The sequence below is a fragment of the Calliopsis andreniformis genome, chromosome 6 (genome assembly GCF_051401765.1).
Source record: "Calliopsis andreniformis isolate RMS-2024a chromosome 6, iyCalAndr_principal, whole genome shotgun sequence".
In the NCBI taxonomy this organism is placed as follows: domain Eukaryota; kingdom Metazoa; phylum Arthropoda; class Insecta; order Hymenoptera; family Andrenidae; genus Calliopsis; species Calliopsis andreniformis.
In genome coordinates this window covers 23,207,449-23,234,052 of record NC_135067.1, presented here as the reverse complement: position 1 = coordinate 23,234,052, position 26,604 = coordinate 23,207,449, and the positions used below count along the sequence as shown (strand labels likewise).

The window sequence follows — 26,604 nt, the reverse complement described above, 5'->3', positions numbered from 1 at the left end:
TCGAAAAATAAATGATTCGTTTGTGAAGTTTTTGACAGAATTGTTGCAATGAGTGACGCAAGCGTTTACTTTCGATCGTGTCGCGAACTGATCGTGAGAGGTAGCGTGAGAAAGCGGACCACCTCGATAGACGTTTTCCAAGAACGAGTTCGTAGATCGTGCAGAAAATCGCCTTTCCTAAAGCGTTCGTTCTTCGTTCTTCGTTCTTTTCTTTGCCTGCCCGCTTTGTCTGGCCGGCTATGAATTTCGGACTAAGAGGTACCTCGAACATATCACCTCTCTTCTCCCTCTTCATCTCTCGTGAAAGGAGATTGAAAGAGAGGAAAAGAGTAGATAGACGAACGAGACTGCAAAAGCTACAGGGAAGGTAATTGAGAATTCGTAAAACCTCAGCTTCATAGTCGATAACTGAACTGTACAATGATGTTTCTCGTCGAAATACATCCGAGAAGAAATGACACGTAACAGTGCTTCGGAAAGAACTTTCTGGAATATGTTATCGTACAACTGCTTCAAACATCTCCCTGGAAATCCTTTATTCGGAAAGCAGGATGAGACGCAAGGACGAAGCATCCGGTGTCAAATTTAATACAGGTGTAAAGTCCAAGCTGCCGTAGAATGTCGCGCTGGCAGTTCTTTTCGCGTTTGCAACTCCCGAACTGGAACAGGCCCAGCAACGCAGCAACGCTTTCAAATAGACGAGAACCCTTCGAGACGAAGAACGGATATTTCATTTACCGAGCGGAGGCGATTTGGATTGAAATAATCGTAGAAGAGCAAAGGAAATAGAGGAGACGGACGAATCACTAGACTCTGATCGAACAGAAAGTTCGATCCTCGAGAGAAAGAGAAAGAGGAGGAGAAAAAAGTTGATACGTTAAAGTGTTGATTTCCTAAAGGTTAGAAGAGTGGTTGCAAATGATTTCTAGACGACTCGCAACTCGAGGACAGGGTCGATATCGGAGCTAGTGAACGTGACGCGACGCGTACCTACCTATAACGTGTATCGTTCTAGACCCGAAGAAGGATAGAGATGCAAAAGTGGAGAAATGGAGGACTGCCCGCGTTGCATCGTCCGCTCGATAAGGAGATAAGGATTATAGTGTGCGCATACCAAGCGTCGAGTTTTCATATCGCGTTCCCGGTTAAATTGGATTGGATTACCTACAAGCAGCGTGGCGGAATGCCTATGAGAACGGACGTTCCCTCGAGCGAACGAACGAGTCACCAGCGCACATCTACCTACCACTTTTGTCAGAATTTCGTTGGTCGCGCGACTGGAATTAGGCGGCAAACGAGATGCTGTGATTTCGTTCAAATTCTCCGATCAACTGCGTCACAGATTGCGTGAGGTTATTGGTTGGAAGAAATCATTCGAACGTTTTCAAACTGCTGCTTCGAAACCAACTATCGGATAGTTGCACATCTTCGAGAAATATGTATGTAGGTATAAGTATTTTCGAAGCAGTAAAATAGCAATACCGTTCAATCCTATCATCGATCGAATCTCATCCGACCTTGAACCGTTTCTCTGCACCTTCGTTCGCCTCGTACATCATTGTGTCTTGAAAACGGGTCGTCCTATTCTCCGTTCTTAAGAACCTGGAGAATCTGAAGGGATCGATACGAGACCAAGAGAAAAGTTCGTTTGCGCGCGTGCACTTGACATTTTGCAAGGCACTTATGCTAAAGAGTGTCGATGACTGCGACGTTCCGTTCATTCGACTGCTAATTGTTCCGTCATGTTCTATGCTACGTGCAACTACAACATGCAGGGCTTTTAGTCGGCTATTTCAATTATTCTCAGTTGAAACCTGTGCTCCTTGAACGTTGTTTATGTTTCACAAACAACCGACTGATCCTTCGTTCGATAAGGTACGCTCAAGATAAGAAGTAACATCCAACGCAGCATCGTCTGTAATTTCGGTTAACTAATCAAAGAAAAAATGCTTTCCATATTGTACCATATGGTACAAGTTGAAAAAGACGAAACTAAATCCCCGGTATGTGGTTATGGAGGTTCAGAAAGTGAGGCAAAGCTGACAATGAGTTCCACTGGAGGTTCGATTGCTTTCACCACAAGTATCGGCATGAACTTAGCCCAGATTCGATTCAGTAGCGACACAGTTCCGCGCGCGAAAGGGAAATTCGTCGTTTATGCGCTCGCGGCGCGGCGCGGCGTGGCGCGGCGCATCAATTTCGACCTCGATCCTCGAGGACGGAATATTATGGCGCGATTACGCAACCAGCTTGTGGCATCGACCTCGTTACACTCTCGTTTTCACGGACGATTCATGCTCGATAGTTTTTAAGCGCTTCTCTCAACTAATAGCGAACTATATTATACGTAACTGGAAAAGTTTCTGTGCCGGTAACTGTTCTTTTTCAGGAAATATATGTGAACATCAGTAAAGTATTTACAGACAACTTGTACATTGCGCAAACGGATGGTATTTCCAAACCTAATTTCGACGAATAAGTAAAATGACGCGTCAAGCAGGAAACGAGTTCGCAAATGTGGCTGAATTGTGCGTTATAAACAGAAATCAAAGCACGTTACTTCTCTTGAATCTGGAGAAACAAGACCGGTTTCTGCCAACGCATTCGAAGAAGTCGCGCGTCACATATCCTTAATGCCCGTTTAATCAAAAGGTTCCCACGAATATTCTAATTTGTACTCTGTAATTTGGTCGCATGCCGTTAAACTTTAGAACCTATTACGTATCTTCGAAATGAAGGGTAATGTGATACGTCAAACCGAATTCAAGACCGAATTCAAGACCGAATTCAAGATACGTCAAGCCAAATGGCTCTATTCTGCTCATGGCGATCACTTCTGAAGATAGCATCAGTACGACTAGAGATGAACGGAGTTAAAGGTGAGTCATCAAAAAGGGAAAAGGCCCTATGAAAATCATGCAGAGTCATGCTGTGGGGTTAAACAAAGCCATAGATAGCTGACACTTTCATCGAATAATGCTAAATAAATTTCTACTTTACGGTTTCGTTACGTTATGTTTTTACTGTTCTTCAAAAATCAAAATATCGCCTATAAGAAACTGTATGGTGCGCGTGTCATCAGATGTGGAAACGCGTCGAAAAATGGGCAGGAAAGCAAGTAGAGGGCGACTTCTCTTGAAACGATCATGGGAACACGGCTCCCTAATTTCCCGAACGAAACAATAGACCTCGGAGAAAGAAGGAAAACGCAGCGTCGCGCAGCGTTGCATAAGCGAATACGATCGTAACACGGAAATACAAGTGTGTATACGTATTCCTGACCCTCTTACTTCCTTAAGAATTTTAAACTGATTCTCGACAATATTTTCGTCGCATCATTGACTGCTCACAGACCTGGTAGATTAGTAAATTGGCTTATCTCAACCTTGATGACTGTTCTCTTTGAAATATAATAATAACGTTCCATCGACACCTAGAATCGAAGGAAGTCGTTCTACCATATCAGTTTCTAGCAACGGAAATTTCCCAACTCGCGGCTGACTGCAGGTCTAATAATTTCATTCTAGGGAGCTTAACTAGGCCGTTAGAGAAATGAATAAGGAACGAACTGAACCAACACCGGTGATCGCATTATCGAGCTAAGAACAGTGACGTGACGAGCGAAACTGTCGGAAAATATCATTTAATCGTCGCTAATTAGACATACAGAGATCACTCGAGAGAAATCTCATTAATCGACGAATTTCCATGGTTACATCGATAAAAGTGTCACAGAGGAATCTGTTTTAAACCGAGTTCATTCGTGATACCAAGCAGGTCTTGAAAAATGTCATAAGTTTGTTAGCTCGATCGAAGAAAAAGAAGCCAACGATTTAACAAAGATCGTACAATATGTATCCATTGAAGGAGCAAAAAGCAAGCAAAGTAAGGCAAAATATTAGGAACAATACGAGTATGCTGTCATTCATTCAGATTACGGTGGAGTGCAAGAAGAAAAAATGACAGGCTAAACAAGCAGATAATACAAAGTCCATTAAATTCGCTATTATAGCGGTAAAGCTTGTACGCACGAGTGGAACTTTTACATAATACGTACAGTGAACTGCTTTTGAACAAGAATCGAGGTTAGCCTTCGCCGGACAAAGAAGTGGATAGTCTGGTGAGAACGGTAGGTGGGTGAGTGGGTGACTAGGTAGGTGCTCGCGATCTGGAATAGTCCATTTCTATTCTCTTATCGAGCGAGCCTTACCCACAGACACATATCATTTTAGACGAAAGTCGCAAGCAGTTATTAAAAACGTTCTCAGGATACGAAGATGTCTGATCTTCACTGTCTGCCGCGGCTACGGCCTACGGGTTTTAAGCTCTCCTCTTTCACGACACTTAGATCGTGAGGGAAAGGCAGGGAAAGGCGTAATTGGGAAGTTCCCCGGTGAATCGATCGATCGATACCTAGTATCGAGTGTGCGAAACCTTGGGATTCCGCAAATTCTTGCGGTACCGTTCGGCTCACCCTATGCACACAGAAGTTTCTTTCGACACTGTGCAAGACTCTGTTAAGAGCAGTGGCGTAGGCAGAAACATAGGTACACATTCGTCAAACTGAACCCTTTTTTGCGTCTCATGAAAAAATTGCATCGCGAGAAGAGTGAGCTTTCACTTGTTACGGTGAAAGAGAAAATGAAGAAGTTGGACTAGACTAGCATAACTATATTTGATTAAATTAAGCGCGACAAATACTGAGATACACATAGGTAAATATATTCTCGTAAAGCCGAAGGAAAAAGTTGTTTTCATAAAATATTCATTAGGCAGATTGCATCCGAAGGTATTTTCAGGTGTACGCTATTGAATTTTAGTGGATACTCATCCCGGTGGGCAAGCCCGCGCCCCTCCATACGCGTATCTTTAATATCTCAACGACGAATCGACATTCATTAGGATGCATGGGCATTCTTTCGCCATATGTATACCTACAGTCTCCGCGCAGGGAACGGGTTACGGTAGAAGATCCTTGTCGTTGCGCGCTACTAACAACCGACGATTCTTTCCTTCGACGCGTACTTCGTCGCCCCTGCGTCCCTTGATGCACCCAACCAACCATCTAACGCATTTTCTTCAGAAATGTCCTTTCCGTCTCTACGCGCTCTCCCATCGATGCTTTTCTTTTTCTCGACTACGAACACGCTTTCTCACCTCTTTTGCGACGCTTTCGCAGTCCCTATTCGCTATGTATTTATACATTTCTATATAATTGGCAAGAAAAGATAGAGAAATAATTCAAGTGCATAATTAAACTGTGGGCATGCCAAACGGTTCGTTCGGTTTCGCGCTTTAAAGCTTGGAAACGGCACTTTTCAGAGTTTTCAGCGGGCGAAGCCACTTTGCTACCGCTGCTCGATCGTTTCCCTGCCAGCAATTCTCGACAGCTTCCTCGCCACGATATTTGCGAAGCAGGAGGGTGCGAGATGGCTGCAATGAAGGAAGGGGCGCCGCTTCGCCGCTTCGCCGCTTCGCCGCTTCGCCGCTGTGCCGCAATCAAGCGGGATCGATTGCATGGAAATAAGCGAAGCTGCATTAGCCTAATGACCGCGAGCACGGTTGATCCGATGATCTACGATCGCTACCCTCACACCGAGACGTCACATGGATCATCCTCGCGCGATCCTCGCGCGATCCTCGCGCGATCCCAGCCATCCCTCTCGCAATTACGTTGCGCATTCGTCTTTCACGAATTGAATTTAAATCGAACAACCTTTTCGCAGATTTTTCTTCCTAATCCCTTACCGAAATAGAGCCAAGCGAAAGAAAAAACTTAGAAAGGCACAGAAATTGAAAGGTAGTAGAGAATTGGATAAAAGAAGTGGTCTATTAGTTATTCGGTAAACATCTTTTTTGCGCTAATTAACGGTGCATCATTTCGTGAGTGAAGGAATTAGAAATAACTAGAGTAGCAACATGTTCGCTCGTCGGTCGACCTTTAAATTGCGCAAATGCGTAATAAGCACTGCAAATTCGCAATTAACAGCTTCATTCATTGCCAGCAACCACCTAGTTGGCCGAGTTCGACCTTCTTCGTTCGTTGATTCGTTGGTTCGTTCGTTCATTCGTTCGTTCATTCATTCATTGATTCTCGCTCGGTGACGTAATGGTACGTCTGCATTATTCGTCTACTCACTAGCAGAATCGCTCGCAAGTCTGCCTGGGCCAAGTCTGAAGCGCGTATCTTCCTCTCACGCAACTGGTGAGAAAGAAAAGGAAGGAAAATCAATAGCGTGACGAATCGGGGGACTGTCCTAGCATCGTCTACTTTATTTCGTATTCTGGATCTGTTCGTAAGTTTGAAAAATGCCTAAGACACGCGTTAAATGCGTGAAATGGGCTGCTGCATTAAAGATAATGCGATAAGAATTGAGTGATAGCAGTTGTAGGTGCAGTGAGAAAAGGGGGGCAAGGGACGCGTTTTCGTAGCGTGCAGCCAAGGATGCAAAATCCGTGTTTCTGGTGAACGAAGAAAATCATTGCTTTCGTCGACGTCGAGCAGAAGGGATACGTATTGAGTATATGTATGTACATATGTAGAAGCCAGAAGACAAAGCGCCTACCTTGTTCCTATCGTTCCGGTCGGTTTACGAGCAAAGAATCTTGTCGAAGCAGCTTATCCTACGAGAACGAGCCATTTCTCCGAATCTCTCTTGAATCTAGTGAAATCGTCCTCTACGTCTTCACGCGATATGGACCGCTTCACCGTTTCGAGGAAGACAAATTTCGATTCGATGCGACTCGGCACCAGTCGACCAAAACGTTTGCGTCTCGCCATATGTCATTGTATTCTTTGCAACGAAATAGTCAAGGAAATTGAATTTCCAACCGTACGAGTATAATAAACGCCTATGGTCAGTGACTCATATTTCACATAAATTCTTTCATCGAAAGGAAGGAAAGTTATCGAGGATGAAAATTCGCAGAATTCGTGTTATATAATCCTTCTCGGGTATGGTGGCTTCTCCTTCGCGATCGTTGAATCTATTGCTCGAATCGATAGGTCGACCACGAGGGGTTTGAGCTGAAGAAATCAGCGGTCGTAAATCACCGAGTCACCCCGCGCCTGTGCGTGCACGCGCAAACATTCGTAGGTGGTTTTTCTTCTCCAGCGCGTGTACCTACATAGAACACGGAAACGACGTGGATGCAATGGCATACATTCGCGAAAATTATTGAGTAGAATCGCGTGACTCCGCGACGCGACGCGACGCGACGCGACGCGGCCTAAGTTGGACAAAATGGAAAGAAAGTACAGCGAAATTAAAACTTCAACAGACACAGGCTTTTCTCGTCTTTTTTCCTTTTTTTTTTTCTTCTACAGCCATTGTATTATTGTAAGGAAAAATGTGGACGAATACAGCGAGCGAATTAGATCGAAATAGATATTCGATAATATACGCCTATGCGCGTCGCGTCGTATCAAGAGAACGAGAGGATAAGGGGAAGAACGCGAACGGTCGGTAGTTATCCTGTAGGAAAGGAATAAATTAGAAGTCGCTTATCAACGACTGCTCGATAGGTGTGCGCGGGCGCTAGATCGATCCGGTCGAAGGGATGGACGTGTACGGTACGAGAAAAGGGGACAGCAGCGGGACGTGTTAATCGAACGGCGGAGATTTATTGGCACCGGGAGCCAGCCTCGGGGAAGGTGAAAAGGAGGGACTACCCACGCTGTCTTTACGCTCTCTCGACGTACCTAAGTACTTGCGAGTCTCGCGACGTTGCCCTCTTCTCGGATCCTACGCGCACCTTCGCTAAATATGTGTTTCACGATAAGAAATTAGGATGGTAAAATTCCACTTTTCTAGAGCAACGGTATCCAATAGGATACAGAAACATCTGTACTACGTCACTTGTTAGCGAAGGAAGTCGGGAAAGAAAGCGGGGTCGTTAAATCGTGAAATGTGACATGAACTCCGACACACACCTTATCTCGTCGAATCGCGCAACATCGCACGAATGTATCTTCTCCTGTCGATGTATGTAATGTTTCATGAATTCGGTGTCGTTTCTCAGCACCGATCTTTTCTGCTTCTGGTCATTTCTAGACGCACAGGGCGAAGCAACGATATACAAATTCAACGCTTCCGGCAATCTTAATTAAGAAGTTGGCCATGAGTGCCATGAGCCACGGATGTCGGATTCAACAATTAACGGTCCCTCCTCGACGAGAAAAGTCAGACCGATAATTGATTACAAATGAAACCGTTGCAGTACAGAGTGATGCACAATCGCGAAAGGGAGAAACGTAGTGAATGCGTGTTAATTATCGTTCACGGATTACGCGATCGCGCATATGCGCCGGAAGTGATGCAAGGTGCGTGCTTCGCAACTAAGGAAAATAAAGAACGGTAGCACACGCACTGCGAGAGCTTAAATTGGCGGCGTGGCTCTGCGCACGAACAGGTTTAGGTACGTCTTTACGTATTTACATAAGTAGACTTCCTTGCCTCTCTACACGATTTTTCGACTGGTGCTGATCGACTGGCGGCGAAGTATGTATCACGTATCTATGCATCTTCTTGCCCCGACGAGAACGTCTCGAGCACTCGATGCCGTTCGATTTCATCTCCTGTTTTGGCACGTAACTCGCGAGCATAACCGAGGAAAACGCAATTTCGTCGAAACCTACACTCATATTTAATACCGATACTAACCGCTACCCTCTTAACGGTCATAATCTTATTAATTATCAACTTCTTGCAGATGCGTTAGAAAGTTTTATCGCTATCAAATTTCCAGAGAGAACCGTATGTAGGTATGCGTGTATCTAATTTTCCGCAGCTACGATCCATAAAAAAAGTAACGCAACGATGATTTAAGTAACACCAACGTTTATGGCACTTTCTATCCTACGATTACTGTCTTTCTACTCCCGATAAAACATTCATCGTCTAATTGGAATTTTCTCCAAAGTGGAGCCGGGATGGAACCGCTTTTCCTGCGTTCGATCGATGGAGAGACTCGACAGGTAGCAAATCGTTCGTACGATGATCTCGAAAAATATCAACGAGTTAAAGATGCGAAGGGCCCACGAGAAGAAGAAGAAGAAGAAGAAGAAGAAGAAGAAGAAGAAGAAGAAGAAGAAGAAGAAGAAGAAGAAGAAGCAATTACAATGAAAAGTAAAGTCTTATTTAGGTATTCTTATCGAACGTATATCTTGAATGAAATTAGTCTATTACTAGAAGAGCAGTACGCGCCTTATCGCGTCATCGCGTTATAGGTTTGGTTACGGCGATCGATATACATTTACGGCTCATTAATTACAGGGTGGAACGATACGAGCGGATAGACCACACGAAAGCGACCACGCGTCTTTTAACTGGAACAAACGGGAGAAATTCAAACGAGAGATTATATACGTATATCGTATATGCAAGATTCTGAATTACTAGAGGAGCAAATAAGAAAGGTTTTCGCGTTACGATGCACCATATAAATATATACACATTGATGCGTTACGCGCGATTCTCCGAATGTGCATTGACTCTGCGGCTAGTATTTCTAAAGCATTGCACCAATCGACTGAACCGACACTGGGTAGGTGCACGTCTCCTTGAAAGAGAACTACCAACGCTGTTCCTGAATCGAAGTCTTTTTGCCTACCTGTGCTCGACATTTTTAGAAAGGGAAACGCAAACGAGCGTCGTTTCTCTTTCATCGCGAAACAAAAGGCGGCTGACGAAAAATCGCTCCAATTTCGCATAGCTACATATACACCTCTGTACGTAAGTAGTATACGTATTGTATATTCGTGAGAGACGGGTCCAACCGCGGGAAAATGCATAATCGAGAGAATTCGAAAGTGTGGTTAATTAGATATAAAGCTGTACGCGATTCTCGCATGGCCATATAAGATGCAAACGAGAGGCAATGTACAATCTTCGGTAATAAGTGCAAGCAGGGTGCTTGCCCTGGTATGCGACTACGGTACACGTGAACGCCTACGGAGTCTGATTAACGCGCTACAATATTTCCCTCTAAGTAGTTTTCCAATTCTATAATTACTTTCGACAACATTCGCATAACGTTTGTCTATATGTAGGTAGTTTACAATAAAATGCCATTCAAGCAGAAAAACAAACGTACCATTAACGAACGGGGTTATGATTTTCCTTAAGAAAGTCGAAATTGGAGCATGTAATTGTTGCTCGCAGCACGCATAAGATCGTTCGTTTTCATTAGCGGTAACGGCAAAAATTATGAAAACTATGAAAACTATGAAAACTATGAAAAACTTTCCTCTCGATGGAGATCTCTTGTATAGAATTGTCGCCTAATTACGCAGCTCTCGCAACCGTTTCAAATTTCAATCATAAAACGCTAGCTGAACGCGCATTAAACTCGATTTCATCGCGCGTTCAAAAAATTGCCATCGAATCGTAAATCCTGAGCAACAGTGGTGTAGCTATGTGTATACATATACGAAACAAGTTTCTCCTTGGAAGTTTGCAACACGCGTATTGCCTTGGCCAAAACGGCGAATAAGTTAGAGTTTAATGGACTGACGCAAGTCGCTCTCAGCCAGATCGAGAGGCGCATTGGACGTTTACCTTTCTGGAAAAACTTTCCTTAGATTCTTATACGAAAATAGTCGTTTTATTCGTTTCTACGCGCAAGATCGAGGTGATTTCACAAACTTAGAAAGCACAGCACAGCACACGGGTAGAGGCGCAAATTCTCGCGAAAGATAGAGATTCGCGTTTTACATAGAAGAAAGGAGTACCGTTGATCCGTATCGAGATTGTCTCGACGCAGCACGCACGCCGCATTTGTGCTTTGTGCTGTAGAACGACCGTAACGACGATATAATGGAAAATCGCTACACGTCTGTATTCGGTTTACGATGAAACCGCAACGAACCGGCAAAAAATCTCCATCATAGAGATGGTCGATGACAGTTTTGAACGGTAGATGCAGATACGCTAAAGCAGGTGAAAATTCTCGACAAAGTCCGAGAAAAATAGGTGCGAAACGGAAATGATGGAATTCCAGAAGGAGCGGGACAAACGATCGTGGCTGTAGATCGGCTACAGATGCATAGATGAAGCGTTTCGCGGCAGCGCCTGAGGGAAATACGATCGCTAGGATCGTCTATCGGTCGTTAGCAAAGCCGTTATCGCCATTAAATATGGTGCGTATCAAGACGTTTTAAACGTTCGTCGACTCGGCTCCACCACTCGAGATGCAAAGAATGACGATTCGTTCCACGTTTGGCCTCTCAATCTTCGTCTCGTTACCACCGGCTTCGAAAGCGGTATAGATTAGCGATAGAATTGATGCGATGATAGAACATTCGAACGTATTTGAAATCGAGCTACGTAATGGAAAGAATTCGAATGTGCTTCAAGTACAGATCAAATTCGATAGCATACAGGCATACAGAATGGTACAAGGATCAGCGGGACCATAGCTGTGTGATAAACAGGTGTAGAGCCACATGTAGATTGAAACAAGTCAAAGCTATTTCGTTACAAACCGATATTCTTATCACAGACAGAGTGGTATAATGCATTTACATTTAATTAAAGAGCAGAGAATTAGAAATCCATTCGACAGTTCGCTTCGACTACATTTCCGATAAAACGAATGCCTCTACGACTCTAGCTACGTTTCCGTTTCTTTCTGCAGCAAATACGTCTGCATCTCTATCTAAAAGCATACGTTACATCTGCAGGTGCGCCCAGTGTTTGTGTCGATAAATGAGGTAAGGCTTCCGTCACGTGAACAATCAGATCGAGCATTGTGTATTTATTGCTACTTTGTATCGACGCGATAGATAATCGACCTCGATTTCGTTCTGCCGTCACCAAATGCCACTCACGCAATACGGAGCATTTTTTAGTTTCAAATCATTATGAGAAATATGGATATAAATATGTACATATTTATAGCACGAAAGCGTTAGAAGAAGAAAAAGGTACCAAGTATGCAATACCTGAACATGTACCTAATCGGACCGAGAAGAAGTTTCATTTGATAGAAGAAAGAGGAAGAAAGAGGAAGAAAAGAGGATGCGACGCGCAACGAGAGAAAAGTAGAGCGTTCGTTTGGTATACAGAGCGGAACGAAACAAACGTACACGTTCACGCTCGAAAGTAGTGAATCGAAATTTTACTATCATGCCTTGCATCGTCGCGTATTATTTATTCAATCTATAAGAACAATTCTGACCTATGCTTCAAGCATTTCAAGCAGAATAGTAAGAAAACAGAAATAGATGATGAATTTGATCGTTAATCAGGAAGATACGATGTCAATGGCCAGTGGGCTACCGTATATAATTACTAAAATTCTATGTACATGCATGTATGCCATCAATATAAAATAACGTGAACCTGTCTCTCATCTTTACTGGCTTCCGTTCTTAACTAGATATCGATCGTCCAGTTCTAAGTGGAACAAGTTTGTTCCTAGGCTTTCCTTCGTATCTCAACGCCGGAGATTGGCTCAACCTGAAATACTTCTCTGTTCTCTGGAAGCCGGAACGTTTGGTTATCGAGCAACGTTAGTCAAAGATCCGAAGAAACAATTGTTTCCCTGCCAGTGATCTACTTAACGCTTTTCGCTTACGTTCAATCGTTTCTTGGGACCATCTTCGATTTCAAATTACCGAAACGTTAACGAAGTCGTTGCCTAGCAGTTAAGGCAGCTAATTCTTGAGTCTCGTCAGAGGTTCACGTCAGAGGTTCACGTCAGAGGTTCACGTCAGAGGTTCACGTCAGAGGTTCACGTCAGAGGTTCACGTCAGAGGTTCACGTCAGAGGTTCACGTCAGAGGTTCACGTCAGAGGTTTTCATTCGTATTCAAAACATTTCCATAGATTGAATTATTCGTGAATATTCGTGCGACCGCGTACCAGGAAAATGAGAAAACGAGGTGCTAAAAGGTCTGTCCGTTAATTCGAATTACGAGCGTGAGAATTTGGCAAGAGGAAGCGCGAAGAGTCAATTAAATAGCAGACAGTCCGACGCACGTTTATTGCTTCACATCAGCGTGTTTATTTATCCGACGCGATAACGAACGAACGGAGAACGAGACGAAAGAGGTGGCCACGTAACGATCGCGTCATCGCGATCGAAACGAAACGTTATGCACGCGCTTCTCCCTTTCACTTATGAGAAAAGAATACGTACTATTCCCTCCTGAAAGGCGATTTAACGATTCAAATGATTCATGGAGATCGATAAATATTTCCCGCTAAATTTGCTACCTTTTGATTAAACGGTCATAAAACGTCCACATAGTAACATTATTTTCCAATCGTTTAAGCTGTAGCACCTGTTTTTTCAAACGAAAGACTGCAAAGCGTGAACACCGGTTTACGCTTCATCTCTCGACTTATCACACAACCTGTTCACAGTTAACCCTCGATATCGCGTACATTCGCGGTAGGAGGAGAAGACAGCGAAGTGAGATGCGTAATGGTCGTTTAGTTGCGTCGCAACGCGAGGATACGCGTAAACGTATCCCCGAGATCGCAAAATGTACATGCACGAAACGGCAAAAGTGGTTGCACTGGAGGAACGTGCACGCGCATCACCGCACGGACCACTAATTACAAACATGCTGCACGCGCTGCTACATACCCACCCACCGTTTCGCAGTGGGTTTCGCAGTGGGTTTCACAGTGATCTTATTACATACGCATAGAAACCCTTACAGAACAATTGTCAACTGAGAGACAAGCCAAGTTTGCATTCTAAATTCTCTGCTAGCAACAGATCTCTCGACCACCATGACGAAATTTCAATTCTTCGGGAAACTGGAAATGCAAACTGGAATGCAAAATATGCGTTGCCAGAATAACTTTTCCACGCCGAACGCAATCATGTTGGAATTATTGCACGCCACATGGTACTTGCTGTGCAACGTTAATTACAAACGAGGTACACGCGCGCGCGATACAACGTTTCGCTTCGATCGTAGCCCTAGTGCAAAGTATAAACATCACTGTGGCTCTACGAATCATACTTTTTCAATTACGTCCCTGACCGTTACGATCATTTCATCCACTATTTATACGTGTTACGTCGCGCATGCGAAACCTTCAAATAAACACGATACAGATCAAGAGAACTTATCAATTGTTACTACTATGAAATTAGACAAGGATGTCTGGGTATCGTTAAGGCGAAGCTTTTTCCGAAATTTCGAGGGCAACGAAGTTGAGTAGAAATTACTAGAAAACTACTGGGTGAAAGAAATAATCATGTAGGTATGAGAAGAGAATTTAGAACACGTCGCAACTGGTAGTGTCGTCTTCGTTGCAGAAACCTCGGTAGTAATTAAAGCTGTTAGAAGAAGGGGAGACGTAATGCACGAAGAGACGGGTAGAGCGAGGTAGCACACAGGTGAGCGAGGAAGAAGCGCAGCAGCGCAGCAGCGCACAATGTATTGGTGAGCGCGACTAAGTCTACGGACACGAGGTAGGGTACAATCGAAACGGTTCATTGTTCGGTTCACAATGACCGAGTGGCCAAGTGCGAGGGTCAGGGGCGCAAGGAGCAAGGGAGAGAAACACTTCAGACCGTGCGCCTTGCGTCGCGACTAGTCTATGCATCGTACAAGTGTGTACGAATCAACCAATGAACAAGATCAGGGCAAGATCGAATCGAAAATACCTTTTAAACGTTGCGTTCACATATGTACCCTATTCATTTTCCCGATTCCCGTTTCGTTACATCGCGAATCTCCTTTTCATGTCTCGCGAGGCAACCATTATAACGGTTAGTCGTTTCGAGGTTTCCATCGATTAGGCTACGAAATACTGATAATATCTCGTATATTATTACAAATTAGAAAACTGTATCGTAATTGACCTACATCGCAACCATTTGGAACTAATTTCAATTTTACACGATTTCTCGTAATTTCTTCGCGTTTGCTTTTTTTGCAACAAGTAAAATCATCAACAATTCATTTCATCTAGAAATATGAAACAACTATATTACCGACTGACAATTAATAGTGATCGACTTGCTTAGGTGTATTATTGTACCGAAAATGAGTAGCATGGTTCCTTTATCGAATAAAGAACAATCCTTGACGATGATTAATTCGAAGAGGTGTAACAGTCGGAGCTAGTTGAAAATCCGAAGAGACACCGTGTACATTACATAATACGTATATCGTGCAGAGAGCGCAGAGAGCGCAGAGAGCGCAGAGAGCGCAGAACCGCGTGACAGAGTGTGGTCGATGCATGCAAGCAGTCCGAGTCGAGAGCTGTACCGATACACACACACACACACACACACACACGTATATGTATAACATGGAGTCTAGGAAGCACGTAAGACGAGTGCAGCTCTTCTAACGGTAATTTCTTTAGACCAGTACCGCAACTTCTGCAACCCAGAAGAGGCCGCGCCGCGCCGCGCCGCGCCGCGCCGTCGCCGCTGTGGTTCTTCTTCTTCTTCTGTTACCGAACACTACACGACCGACCGAACAGCTTCGCGGCTATCTTGAGAAACGAGCCAATCATCCGTGAGTGGCTTCTTTCCTTCTTCTTCTCTTTCCTATCTCCTTGCCTTTTTCTCGTCCCTCGTATCCTCGTTCTTCTGCTCTCGGTGCAACGACAAAGCAAAGGGTCCGGAGAAGATGCTGAGCAGGAAAAGTAACAGTAACCTTCTGTTACCACGCTGCTACCGTGAACTTGCACGACCTCTCGCAGTTAGCCTGTTCCTTGACGTACCGCGTTCTAATTCATCGACCCATCATCAGCTTTCATTATTTAGGCAATACGTATGCGTTCTGCCTCGCTTGAAAAGGAACCAATCTCTCAGTGGCCGTGACAATTGCTCGTCACGAACGAAACGCCACGGGACAGTCATTATTATAGGTGTGTAATAGAGAACGTGTCATGGGGCTTTGTCGAAGGTGGCTAATAACAAGACGTCTGTGTACAAGTGCATACGTACTTTCATATACGAAAACGAGGCAACAGGTCGACGATCAGAACGTCAGTCGGAAAGAACATTATTTCCTGCAATTTAAAGTTTCTGGAGGGGAAAAAAGCTTATCAAAGGTGACTACATAGCACTCTGTCTTCTCTTTTTCGAAGCGTTGAATTTAGATCGGTTCTCTTGGCCAGGTACCAAAACTCTCACCTCAAGCTTCGACGAACGTTGGGGAAAGCTACACATGTTGTAATAGCACTTGGTCGGTGATGCAGCATCAGATTTTACAAGCTCAGCAGACTGTTTGCGCATTTTCAGAACCACCGCTATGATCCTGCACGCTTGCAAAGATAATACATAATTGCACCGCACTGTGGATACAGAACGAAGACGATGGTTCTGTGACGGCGTAATTGGCCAATCACCTTTCTGCTTGTTTTAAGCTAAAAAATGCAGACTCGCGTAAACACCTGTCGTCTAAATATCTCGGCGAAGATAACGGTCCTGCCATTGCGAGCCTCTTCGTCACTTCTAGCGATCCTACGAGGAATTTCAACGAAAATTCCGAACGTTTCGCCATCCAAGACGATGACTGTAGTAAACGATAGCATAGCCTAACGAAGGATTTCAGACGCACTCAACTCGTTTTTCATTTTCGTTCATTATTGCATGATGAATTGTGTAATTCGGTGAATGGCGAGAGTGACCGGTCTGTCCTCAAGAGGAATGCCCTTTTTGATTCGTCAAGCGGTCTTATCTTTTCGGTAATGAAAAAGCATTGGTCCAGAACTATAGAGCGCGGCCACTCGAGACGACTCCAGTCGAGAAAGTTCGCCGATGCCACCGATGCCACCGACAATTGCCAATTGCATCGTCTGATAGTATAATGACGGAATGACCGAACGGATGCGATGCGCGATGCACGCATTTAACGCATCTACGTGGTGCTTTTCGTTCTGACCGAGTGGTAAATGGATATGACAGCAACGAAACAGGAAAGGGATTAATATAGTGTAGCAACATGTATGTATGTACGGTGTGAGCAGCTGTAAGAATGTATTGCTGCTAAATGAAAAAGACCATTTTGTAAAAGTTTTGAATCGAAAATGCGAGAAAGTCGTATCATACCGGAGAAGTGAAATTGACGATACGCAACGGCCGAAACAACTACTTTTGGAATAATCTCGTCGACACTGAAATATCAGGGAGAGTGCGATACAGTTTTTAAGGCTGTCCCTACTGACGATAGTCGACGGAGTGTTCCTATCGAAAATTTTCTCTCGTTCACATCTTATGTACAATTGACAATGAAGTAGCATGGCTCGTTGAACGAGGGGGCGCATCATCATCGGAAATATTACAACTTCCGGTGACGTTAACCGAATCTATAGGGAGCACTGCCGCGGAAGCTGTTACTCGTCGCCCTTACGTCATCGTGACTCCACGCACGTACCTACTACTTACTATACGCTGTCGGACAAAGATCTCTCCTCGTGTTCCCACCGTTTGCATCCAAAGCAGCTACTTCCACCACTTTCGTACACGAATAAACGTGTTTCTTTTTCGACAAAAGCAAGGGAGGAATCGATTGCAATGTTTGCTATTTCATTTTCAATTTTTCATACGTGCTTAGAAAAATCGCGAATAAATTCAGCGATCGTTTGCAGGTATGCACCAGTCTTGGAAACTCTTGGAACCACCAAGAAAACAACTAATTGACAGCAGAATGGAAATGCAGGAGAATCGATGATGGAGACCGCGATTGTTCTTCGACAGAAATACCCGCCCTGGTCTCTCCTCCTGTTTTGCGATAAGTAACAACAATGCACCTTGAAAAAAATGATTCTGCGGTAATCTCCTATTCTATTTCTGTCTCTAAGTATATGTCTGTCTTCCCACATGCAAAAACTGGAAAGTGACAAACGGACACAAGGTTTTTGCAAAAGTTGTCGACAGAGTAACGAATGCAAAGAGCAATTCGTAGTGAAGACTACTGGCGTTCTCACTGGCGTTCTCACTGGCGTTCTCACTGGCGTTCTCACTGGCGTTCTCACTGGCGTTCTCACTGGCGAAAAGCGTAGGAGCTTCGAGAAGATAGAACGATAGGCGAAAGCTCGCGGTTTCAATGAATCGTGTCCTCTCGCGCGAACGAGTTGTGAAAGGCAAATGCGCTCGATGAACGAGCGCGAGAGGGAAAGGGGAGTTTGCCGTCTTTCTCTTTTCTTTTAATCGACTCGATACTCTGCTAGAACGAACTAGTTCCGTTTCGGTACACATAGCTAGAGTCGTAAACGGCGCTCGGCGGTCGGACCGAAGGCAGAGCTAAAGCCGTGTCCGCGTCGCACGCGTAAACGCGCCATAAAACCGGTCCCACCTACGCCAGCTCGCGTGCACGAGGATCGCGAGAAGAGGCTGAGCACGTCGCATCGGTCGCGGACAGAAAGGAAAATATTCTAATTACTAGCGACTTTGTTGCAACCATTCAATTTTGTTCCAATCATTCGACACCAATATAATAATAGTCGAGATTAAAAGTAATTGTGCTTTCGCAGAGGAGGAGTGCACTCCACCGGTTTTCCGGACAACTTGAAAATTTTTTAAACAGCTTAGATATTAACCCCATATACTGTATCTATACTTAATGCGCTCTAGACTGTAATTTGCATTGACGATCCGGTATTCGTGGAAGTAGTTCCATAAAGGGATGAGATTTGGCAACGTCGCCGGAGAAAGAGTCAAGCTTAACTTGAAATTTCCATTTAAACGCCCTTTCGACCGAATAGTTTTATCGCAAGGAAACTTGCTCATTCGTACGATTTGCGGTACGCTAAAGACATATACGAGAGTTTAATCTAGAATTTGATCGTGCTTAGGAACAGTGTACGATTCTTTTTTGATTTTCAGTTTGACTGAAATCCTCAAAGAGGACAGGATCGCGGCGCTGTAATAGACTGACAATGAAACATGGGATTGGTGAAGCAAAGCAAAGAAGACCGTCGAGAAAGACGAACCAAAGTCGCTCTCGTTTTGATCTTGTTTAGGTTCCAGCAGCATAAGCATTCAGAAGATCCGAACGAGCCGAATGACCATCAGAGGCAGTAATTTATTCAGGGTTATTGTCCTTTGCAGGGTTTTTGTCCCGCGAGGATCGGGATCGAGGAGGTGAGCGCATTCGAAACAGCAAGAACGCGGTCCAAACGACGGACGACATACGGACATTGCTCGCCATGGCCCGTTCGTCTTTCGTCTTTCGTCTTTCGTCTTTCGTCTTTCGTCTTTTTCTACGCCAGAAACGCGCCCAAGGTGCATTGACATCGTGGCATCCATGTAATTCTTTGTACGCTCGTTTCCGTATCTGTTCTTACGTTTTCATTACAGTTTACGCTCGCTACAATTTGTCACGCAAGTTGATCGTTTACCAAATCCATACGTACAATATAGGATACATATTCGTACGTTACGTGTCGCTCGCATTCGCCCAGCGTCTTACACGACTCGAAAAATCAGAATTGGAGAAAATGTTCGGTTAAATAAGAGAACACAGAAGAGGTACGAAGAAACATCGATCTGTGCAATTGTGACAATTGGAAGGAAATTTGAAAGGAAAAGTTGCTTGTGCAATATGAACGTAGAATTACAGAAATGTCAAACTCAACAAATTCAGAAAGTTCAGATAGTATATAACTTGTTTTCCAGGTTTCTTCTCGACCTCGAGGTGTTAAGCACTTTGCGAGAAGATCGAAGAAAAATCACACCAAGGTATTCGTATCGTTGTGTCACAGGAAAAGAAGAAAAAGTGAGAAAAAGTGAGAAAAAGCGAGCGAAGACGCGCTGCTCTTTCTTCTTATCGATCTCTCTGTCTCCTTGCGTGAAGCTGGCTCTAGGCAAACGGGGAAAAGTGAGAAGGGAAGGAGAGAGAAGAAGGAGAAGGAGGAGAAGCAGAAGAAGCAGAAGAAGCAGAAGGAGAAGGAGAAGGAGATTGAGAAGAAGAAGAAACAGAAGAGAAAAAGAGGGTAAAAGGTTGTTTACGTCAACCCCGTCGCGACTGGAACGCTGGGTCGTCATAAATTATCCTCGAAAATCGTCCAACGACCCCATCGAGATGCCGTTCGACCTGCTGCCAGAGAGACGAAGAGAGTAAAAAGTACTTTAGCCAACGGCGCAGTTTGCAAGCCAGCGACAATACATATCGGTACATATAGGTAGTCTATACTTTTGGCGACCGGTATCAATGCAGTTCACATGCAGTAGACGTATCGCATGTGCGACGAAAGAAATCGCAATGAAACGATTAAACGAAAATGAAACATCCTCTTCTTGTTTACGAGTCGAAATATGTAGATACTTAAGTATATCTGTCGCAATGGCGAATAAAAGAAATAAATAGACGCGATTGACAACGTCTCCGTAGAATGAATGCACCAAGAGAGAGGTAACAATAGCAATTATGCGGCGAATAGGACGCGACAAGATGCTTTCACTGAACGAACATCGTGAATAGGAGAGATAGCATCTGCGGTTCGTTCCAAGATCGTCTATTGAATGCTATAGGCTTCCGCGCGAGGTTCACCGCTATCGACTTTCGACTCTTTCGCGTACGTGCAGGGCTTCGAAATCGATTTAAGCCGACCGTTTGTCCGAGTGATACCGAAAGCCAATTGATCGAGACGCCCAATATTAGCGTATCCTCGTCCCTCCGCTTCAACAGCTCTCTTTCTGTCTGTCAAAGTTCGTTAACTTTCCACCGTTCGATCGCACCGTACTCATCGAGTCTACGGTAAACAAGTCACCTATGCGACGCGTCTCTATCCTTTGCGTTCTATTGTTTGCGAAAACAGGAGGAAATCTCGAGTCCGTTTATCTCGCCGAAGTAGATAGGTATCTTTGTGAATAGGTTCGGGGACTTCTGGGATTTCGAGGATCGCGGGAGAAGAACGCACGATAGCTTCTCTCGTATCCAACCCCGTCTTCGATCAACGAACTCGCAACAAAGTCGCGACGCGAAAGGCCAGATGACAAGCGTAAAGTTTGGAGAAACGTGACAACACTTCCGGTGGAGTGAGTAGAGAAAAACGAAAGATGGAGGAAAGCGCGCAGTGGCTGAAAATCGTGGGTAGAAGAGCTACGTTGGTGGCGTCGCCGCCACTGCCGGCGCCCCTATATTGATTTTGGGCTGGGGACGAGGTAGCAGGCAGAGAGGGAGAGAGCGTCGATGGGGCTACGACAGCACGACTCGCCGAACCGAGTCGAGCCGAACCAAGCCGAGAAGAACGGATGGGGCACACCGCGCGGCGACGATTTGCCTCCTGAACAACCCCTTCTTCTTCTTCTTCTTCTTCTTCTTCTATTATTTAGTTAACTCTTTTCCTTTACACGAACAGGATCATTTAACTTAACATCGCATCGTTGCCTTTTAAGTTTCAGCTTTCTTTAAAACGTAGACATCCGTCGGAAACGTAGACAGATGATCGTAGGTACTTGGAAATTATCAAATTTTTTCGCATACCTCTGCTCGAATGGAAATTTGAATTTTCTATTTCCTTGACTCGTCTCCTTTTTCCTTGTTTCATTGAACGCGCTTGATGTCGCGTCGCGTCGACGATCCCACGAAAGAAGTCGATTAATTTTAAAAACGACGAGTAAGGGGATACTTCGCTGCTTAGCGAGGCTCGGTAGCCATTCATTGCGATCTTTTGTCGCCTGTCGCGTTATTGTTTACGAGCAATTTCGCAGGACAACGAGCGAAAGATGTATGCGAACGTGCGGAGAGAAAGAGACCCTTTTTCGAGGACATAGGGTGCAACGTGTCCGTATATGGAGTGCAAACAACTCTCTCTTCTTTCATGTGAAGCGACAAGAAAGCGTTGAAAAACGGTCGAAAGATACGCGTAGGTGCGCAGACAAGCGAGGAAAGAATATCAAGGATGAACGATTCAACTATTTTCCCTCCGTGTCGAAAGGTCGTTCCCGTGACTGGATGAAAATGCTCGAACACGTCTCGTTCGTCGAAAAACAACGTTGATACGCTCCTGCGTATTGCACCGGTTCGATTGTCTTTAGGTTGCCATATAATCTATGTATTGCTGACATTAAATATAGTAATGTAGGGGTACTAACATGCTTTCCTTTCACGTACTGACAATGAGGACTACTTTGCGAGCTGAAAATTAGGAGACGAAAGGAATATGCTACGAAAATAAAGTACAAATTGCTTGTCGGAGAGTTTCTGCATTACAATACTTAATTAAGTTGTATGTCAATTAGAAAGGAGAGATAAAAGAAAATCTAGAGGAGATCTGTAACTGGTATAGAATTTGTAAGCGAGGAAGAAATGCATATGCAAAGTTGATGCTGAATATTGATTTTTCATGTTAATTGCATTAATGTCTTCGTCTTCTATCGTTTTTATGACCTCCTCGCATCCTCTTCAGTAACTATGTATAGCTGCACTTCTATCGTATCAACTCCCGCACGCTATCAACGGACATAATTGTCGGAGATAACGCGACTCGCTAGAAGCATCCTCGAAGCAGGCTGCGATAAATCATCCCAACGTGTATGCGGTGGCTTGTCGTTCACTAGCACAAATACCGACACACTGTCGTTTCTTTATCTTACCGTGCATCTCGATTATGACATTGAACGCGTGTCTCGGCAGCAATAGTAACGAAAGAACTGAGAAGTAAGCAAAGAGTAGCCACTATTCTACATACGTACATAATCTAGTTTTTACGAAACCTATTATTACCCGATGGCAGTTCTGTTGTAACAAAAGTATGCAAAACATTCTTGTTAAAAATGACACAGACAATTCTTCCTCTAGTATTTCAATTTACATAATCTATGCTACCTTAGCCTGTCACGATTGCGTAATGAAAATTATGTTTGGTAATTTGGAAAATTTCCTGGTTTCTTCCTGAACGGAGGTCAGAACGAGAGAATGGATTAGGGTGTTGATAGGTGGAAGAGGTAAGGTGAGGAGAGGCGTGCCCAAGCTGGACGTTTACTTAAATTGCGTCCCATTGTTCTATTTGCGTGGAGCACGCGACAATTGCGAAGAGAAACGTCCTTGAAGGACGGAAGAGTAATTGAACCGCTTGCGAGGACAGCGCGAGAAGGCTAAGCCGTGATTTTTCCCTAAAAGTGGCAATTATTTCGATCGGGAATTTTTTGCAGCGCCACGCCATCGCGCCACGCCATCGCGCCACGCCGTCACCTGCTAGTCATCATCGCCGAGAAAACGTGCATCCGCATTCACTAAACAATAGGTTGACACGAACGGCTTCGAGCATCTACCGTGTCGGTTCCTTATCTGGTCAACGAAGGCGAAAACACGCGTAGCATTATTTCGCACCTGTATATTTCATCGAGATACTAACGAGATTGCACGACGGAAATCCTCTGGATGTTCGTACACGAGCGTTTCTTTCTTCCCTTTCGCGATCTACGACTGCTCATGCCGGAATTCAAGCATGAATCTCAGCCTGTGAAATTCTAAATAGACACGACACGGCCGGCACGAACACGCGCGCATGACTCGAATTTACCTTGGCGACGAATCGAGTTCTCTACCTCCTACATAACCTACACACTCTGTCCCTTCGAAGCGATTGCGATCGACGCAATTTCATCTTTCTCCAGTTTTTCTACCTCACTTTCAATCGGTTATCACCTCCTTCAAACAATCAGTTTTCGTGGCGAAATTGCGATTAAATATGCATGTTTTTCATCGGTGGATTCGAAGTCGGTGCAACGATTCGAGGTAAAAGTTAAAGGTCGAGTTCGAAGATGGTGAAATGCAGCGTCGCTTTCCAAGAGGGTGAAGGAAAAAGACGAACGACTGCCGCGCCGGTTGGAGTCGATCAGCCTTCGACGCGTTACGTAAGCAAGGTAAACACTTACGTGTGCAAAAACCTGTTGTTCGACACGATCAGGGGAAACGTTCTACACGCGTCAACTCGCGATAAGTAACGAAAATACTTCAGCAATGGACATTCTTTTCATTCTTTCTTTATTGGATAGTAGAAAAAGCTGCAGGTCAATCGAGTAAAACTGACGTCGGAAAATGATAGCAAACCGATAGACTAATAATAATCTGTGAGAAACGAATTGTTTTCCTACAGAAAAAGTCTGTTTCGACTTTTGGGATGAAGAGAGCCAAATCATTGATCTTTGGTAACCTACAAATGTATATTTGTGAAAAAAGCGTCTTTTCGTCTAGGTTGCAGGTCGCACGAATTGTCGTGACGACGCTAGAAAAACGATTTGTTTACCAACAACGGATCCCTCTATATACGTATTTATATGAAATAAATTTGAAGAAAAACGTACGTTAATTCGAAGAAATTCGTCGGAACGCTATACGTTTTAATTGATTGCTAATATCGCGGTAGATAAATTCCAATTTTGATAAGTCGTCAAATGTGTTTGAAATACGCGCGGTATTCCGGTTCAACGGCCTTTGCCAGAATAGCCCGTTCGATAATCGAAAGTGATCGTTGGCAAATCGATCGGTGTTAACCACCGCGACGATAACCGCGTTTCAATAGCACGATTTCCGTTTCCCCGTCGCGAAAAACCTATCGTTAGCTTTTCACCTTTCCGTGTTGCGATGTCGTTGAAAGGGCAATCAATTTCACTGGGTTCAAATAGCGAATCGGCAAAAAATGTATCGGTTAAGCTACGACACGACGCCTCCAATCTGAATCGCGAACATTCGGCGTACTTCGCATTGATTGACGGCCACGGCAACTCCACGAACGCATGAAAATCGACGTCGCGTCGCGTCGCGTCGCGTCGGCCGAATCGCGTAGAGGCATGTAACTCGTTTGCTATCCAGACACGAGGGACGATTCGAAAGGAACAGTAAGAGGCACTCACCACCGGCGAGGAAGATGACGTTTCGAGCAAACTTGTACCTCCCGGTCGTTACAGGTACTGTTGCTTTCCTTTTGCTTCTGGGACTCTCCTCGCGATCGATCCAGTTCGATGACACTGGTTAACTCGTCGGATATACCGGTCACCACAATCACTCCCGCGAAGAACACTTGTTAGCACGAGCGACGACGATCGACACCCTCTCTCGTTTTCGCGACGGGGCGCGTGTTTGACGTGTGTACGTATCAGAACGAAACGGAACGGAACGGAACGGAACGGAACGTAAACGGAACGGAACGAAAGTAACGAACGGAGCAACGCGTCTTCTCGGCTTCGACTCACGCTCGCGACTACTAGGAGCCTCGGACGTTGCGCTCGCAGCGCCGCGCTGCGATCCCCGAGCGAACCAGCGAACGCGCGAGCATCGCGCGAGCGTCGCCGAGCCTTTCGCGGATCGCGAATCGCTCCAAATTCTTCCTGCGTTTCCGAAACTACGCAGGCCCTCTTATGGTGAGTTCCGTTAGGCGTTCGTTCAAATCGATCGATGCGACGCGACGCGACGCGACGCGACGCGACGACCGACAGCAGCGCGCTCAAACTTACGGTCCATGCAAGAAATAGAATTCAACTAGAAAGAATTTCCCGTGTAAGAATTTCAATTTCGTTTTCGAAAAGGCTGAGCTGTGATCGACCGACAGGAGAACGCGTCGCCTCTTTACCTTTAACTGTACTTGCGATCTGAAGGAAAAAGACGACGGCGAGCAGGATGGCGAGCAGGATGGCAAGCAGGATGGCAAACAGGATGGCAAGAAACGGACGCTCCCAACGTTCTGCACCGCTACCATTCCCATTACCATTCCGGGCCTTCCTCCCGTTCTTTCAACCGCGCCGGCCGTCTGCTAAACAGAGTATCTCCTCGCGAGATAGAGTAACTCAACGCGATCGTTCTCATCTTCCGATTACCGACTATCACTTTTTCCTTCCTCGGCTCACTTACATACTTACCTTTTCCCCATTGCCCACTCTTCCGATTTTGGTTTCATCGCAGAAGCGCGCGTTCTCGCGGAGAACCAGTTCTTTTGCAAGCAGCAAGCAGCCGTCTTACGGAAATTAACAGGCGAATAATCGGAGTAACTGTATACGTAGAAAAAGCAGGACGCACGGTGGGAAAATTGGCGATTATCGAATCGACTGGCTTGAAAACGGGAGATCTTCGTTGAAATATTACCGCGATATTACTCTGCGCGGATAGTAATTATTATTACTCTGCCTCGTCGTAAGCCTTGTCGTGAGTTTCGACCGACAAGGAATCGAGAGTGATCGTAATGCGAATCGACAGTGATTCGATTCGTTTGGTCGATTGGTCGGTTGCTCGCTCGTTGGGTTCACCGTCGCGGGAAGATCATCGAGCTGTAATTAACGAGGTGGCGAGTGCGCGGAGAGAATTGGAAGGAGTCGGTGGGAGAGAGGAGAAAAGAGAATAAACAGGGGGGATAAGCGCAAAGAATCGGTAACCGTACACCATGACCGGCTAATTATATCATCACTTTTTCCCTTCTCGCATGATCAATACGAATTTTGCTCATCCGTAAAAAGGCACGCGAGTCGGCTTATTGAATTTCCCGAGAAGCGTAGAACGCGACGTCGTTTCAGCGTGGCCAACAGGTTGTCTGTAGGAGAACCGATCCTGAAACAAGGATCGAGTTTCCTGCAGCTTTACCGCCCGCGGCAATATCGTATGTCTCCGCTGGCGAGGTGTTTCGTGCCGGAAACGGAAACGTTACAGCGGATGTTGACTCTTCGGCGCAACATATGATGCCTA

At 45.0% G+C, this 26,604-nt stretch overlaps 1 protein-coding gene across 5 annotated transcripts in view; it reads right to left on the bottom strand.

Moving 5' to 3' along the window:
* Prosap (SH3 and multiple ankyrin repeat domains prosap) overlaps positions 1 to 25,102 on the bottom strand; it is a 73,069-nt gene extending 47,967 nt beyond the window's left edge. For all 5 annotated transcript variants that reach the window (XM_076381624.1, XM_076381628.1, XM_076381627.1 and 2 more), the window contains exon 1: positions 24,786 to 25,102. The gene's annotated coding sequence lies outside the window, so the exon portion shown is untranslated. The remainder of the gene's footprint in view (positions 1 to 24,785) is intronic.
* Positions 25,103 to 26,604: the final 1,502 nt, after the last annotated feature.